This window comes from Vigna radiata, chromosome 6, assembly GCF_000741045.1.
Source record: "Vigna radiata var. radiata cultivar VC1973A chromosome 6, Vradiata_ver6, whole genome shotgun sequence".
Lineage (NCBI taxonomy): Eukaryota > Viridiplantae > Streptophyta > Magnoliopsida > Fabales > Fabaceae > Vigna > Vigna radiata.
This window is the reverse complement of record NC_028356.1, coordinates 34,641,365-34,645,139: the sequence shown is the minus strand read 5'-3', so window position 1 is coordinate 34,645,139 and position 3,775 is coordinate 34,641,365. Positions and strand designations below refer to the sequence as shown.

The following is a 3,775-nucleotide window of genomic DNA, read 5'->3' as shown; positions in this document are numbered from 1 at the left end:
CAACAAGTGATAGCAATTGACCTCACCAAACTCCTTATCAAAAAATGAAAATGGCTTATTTGCTTTTATAATGTAAAATAGTATTAGGTGTTTCTCCAGAACAGCAGTTGCAAATCAATTAAGGCTTGAGTGTTGCTTTTGTAAATTTTAAGACTAACAATTTCAATTCAAAACTGGGATTTCTGACTTCAATTAGTCTTATGCATTCTACTCGAGGATGATGATAAGAGTGACGTTGGGAAACGTGTGAAGATAGATTTGATGCAACAATCGAGCCTAATCTCAGCCCACTCTGCATTATTAGTAAGTTCAAGATTCGTGTGAAGTTAACTAAAAGGAATAACAAGTACTAAATCAGACACTTATATGTACTCGAAATGAAACATCATTGGAATACTTTGATTACTATTATATTATTCAAGAGTGTTTTTTTACTGATTTAACATGAAAATACCTTGGCAAGTACTCTACCACCACCACCACTCGCACGATCCACTTGAGTCATCAATCAAGTCCAAGCCAAAAACACTTTGATCCAATAGCTACCCATCTCTCATTTCCCACCGTTCAATTTCAGAGAAGTCTAATCCATCTACATCCACGTTTGGGACTAAACACTAGTATGAATCCGAGTATTTTTAATCTTCAAGATGACACTGTCCTTTTTTTCTTCTGATAAACTCCATATAATATACAACAGCAATGCTAGAATGATACTGTTAACGAAACCACACAGGGGACTCTTTTTCTCTTTCACCTTAGTACAATAATTTTCATTATGGTGATGCAGGGTATCCAATTGATCCCTAAAATATGCAATATAAAGCTAGTTTGGTACTAAAAAAAAGTCAAGGTACATGAAATTTGACCTTGTCAGACTGTCAGAAACAAGAATACCAACTCATCTGAAAAGCATGGTTTCAGATGGAAAACTATAGTCTCTGTTGCATATTTTTAATTCTCCTTGTTTATTACGTAAGTAAGGATGGCGCCTAATACAACAGGTGAGATTCTGATTCTGATTCTGATTGCGCAGATCAATATAAGTCCATATCTTTAAATGGTACTTTATATATGTAGTAATAACAAAATGAAATAATATATATTGATTAGAAAGAGAATAACAGTATGGTTTAGGAGCATGCAAGGGAATCCTCTGCAAGTATGCATCATCATAATGGCTGACACAAATAAACAAACATCGATTCGTGGCACTTTCTTGGCTGTCTTTGTTTATGAACATGACATAGTTGTGGGTCAAGCCTTTGGGACTGTTCTACCTTGTGTCATTCCACTTGCAATTTTCTTCAAGTGATTTTGCTAACAAACAAATGAGGTTTCCTAACATATGGAATTATTTTAATAAACTGAACCAACCCATCATGAGCCGCCAAACCCAAATTTACTACCTCATAAATTACCCCCATTCACACTACTACGCCCCACTGCCTCTGTAATGTAATCAAACTACACACACAAAATCTTCTAAACTCAGAAATCCAAATCTGTACACTAATTACTTCAAAAACAAAATACATGGATCAAGTCACACGTAATTTTATACTTTAAACAATATTTTTAATTTCAGTTAAATTGGTACGAGAGTTAAAAAAATCTTTTTCAAAGAGAAAGGCACACCCGTGAAATTGAAGCAACCGTGAACCTTCGACGCAGCCGCGGACCTTCGAAGTGGCCACGAACCTGCGAAGCAGCTGCGAACACTTAAAGTGAAGCAAGCAAGCGCTAACCACCAAAGCAACCGCCCTGAACCCGCGACAGAGAAACCACAGATGCCGAACCCCAAAAGCAACCGGTGTCAAAAGTACCACAGATACGGAAGCAAAAAACACCTAAAAACAAACATCCTGCTGAGAATTAAACGAATAAGAGATTTAGGGCGTGAGAAAATGGGAAATCAAAAAGGGCAAAGGAAACTCTTTACCAATGGAATGTTGTGATTGAGANATGCACAATCGAAGAGCAAAATTGTTTTGAAGACGAAGATTCGCGAGCACTTGAGAGCGAAATTGTTTTTTCTGATTCAGAGATGAAGCTTTGAGGAGATCAAAACGTTCTATTAAGATTTTCTTTTTTTTCTATGAAACACATTTGTCTTTAAAAGTTTTAAAACTATTACATTTATACCTCGATAAAATACTAAATAATCTATTATCTATTAATAATATAATTATATAATATAAAAAAATACTAAAAATTTGTCTTATCATTTATTTTATTTTATTAATAANTATCTTAAAACTTAATTTTTAAATCATTTGACGTTTTTAATTTATTTTTTATTTATATTTATTTTGACAAAAAAAATATTATCAAATTTATTTTATTATTCATTTTATTTTATTCACAAGTATATCAAAGTTTAATTTTGTAGACATTTGATATTTTTTATTTTTACTGTTTTGTTTGTGAATTTTGAGTTTGACATCCAATTATTAGGTTATATGTTTTGTTTGTGAATTTTGAGTTTGGCTGAAATGTTTTTTTTATATACAAAATAATATATTATAAATGTATTTAATTTCATTAAATTAAACAAATGACTTTTTATTAATTTAACCAAAAGGAAAAATGAGACTAAATAAAATACTCCAGCTGCTCCAAATAAGCCTTTTATTGATGCATTCATTTATGGAGACTGTTTCATAACAGACATTGAATGCACAAGAATCTTTTGTTTCAAAAGTTTTTTTTGCATTGAAATTGAATTCAGCAGGTTTGAATTTAATGCAGTCACCAAGCACACTCTCATAACAGAGAAAAAGCAAATTACTTAAAATAGGTAGGTTTTGTTTTAATAAAAGAAAATGATATAAATTTACACAGTATAAGATAAAATAATTATTAAAAAAGTAAAAAAATAATAATATTAATTTAATATAAAAAAATTTTGTGTTTCAAAGCATTATTTCTATTTTGTTTTAAATTCTCATTTTTTTTCAACCCCTTCAAACTCATCATCTCAAAACATTGTTCCTTTCTTCCTTCCAAGAAGAGTTATTTATGGGATAATGATATTTTAACCAATTTTTTTTAACAACTTTTAGGAAACAGGACACATGTTATCATTTTATTGGTATGTTTGAATTTATTTAAAAAAATATTTGAAACGGATCAATCACAAATATGCGTTATAAAAAAGTTGTCAAAAAAGAGTTGTCAAGTTAAGAACATTGTTCTTTTCAGATTTATTGTGTTGGTAACTAGTTAGAACAACTTGAAAACATGAAGGTTTCTTACCTCTTTGCTTTGCTTTTGGTGGTTGGAGCAACCATGATGTTCCTTAACATCTTAAGTCCCATTAGGGCCTCTAGTACAAATGTTCTTCTGCTACTTGTTTTTGTTACTCTTTATTTCAATAATGCAAATCTTTAAACTCTTTTTGTTTTCATTTTGTCTTGTTGTGCATGTATATCAGATTTGATTGAGCGGAGACAAAGCCACACAGATTGCAGTAAGCAGGAAACTGAAGGTATGAATGTTTTAAATCCTTGGATTTAAGCTCAGACACTGATAATACTGGTTAAAGCAATCAAAACCTAATAATAAATATTAAAAGAATTGTTTAAAAATATTATAAATAATAATTTTACTACATATTTTAAAATTTGTATGTAATTTTATTTACAATTCTTTTAATATTTATTANTNTTANNTTTATTTTAGTTACTTTTTTTTATTTTTTTAACATAACTATTATAATAATTAAAATTATACTTTAATAATTATTAAGATATAAATGTGTATTAAATAATAT

At 29.9% G+C, this 3,775-nt stretch overlaps 1 protein-coding gene across 5 annotated transcripts in view; it reads right to left on the bottom strand.

Annotated features, from left to right (window-relative positions):
* LOC106764661 (transcription initiation factor TFIID subunit 4b) overlaps positions 1 to 2,091 on the bottom strand; it is a 12,195-nt gene extending 10,104 nt beyond the window's left edge. For 2 of the 5 annotated variants that reach the window (XM_014648977.2, XM_014648980.2), the window contains exons 1-2: positions 1,943 to 2,091; positions 1,639 to 1,850 (exon numbers count right to left, since the gene is read on the bottom strand). The gene's annotated coding sequence lies outside the window, so the exon portion shown is untranslated. Of the gene's footprint in view, positions 1 to 1,638; positions 1,869 to 1,942 lie in introns of all 5 variants that reach the window. The other 3 variants (XM_014648978.2, XM_014648979.2, XM_014648981.2) reach the window with 3 other exon arrangements.
* Positions 2,092 to 3,775: the final 1,684 nt, after the last annotated feature.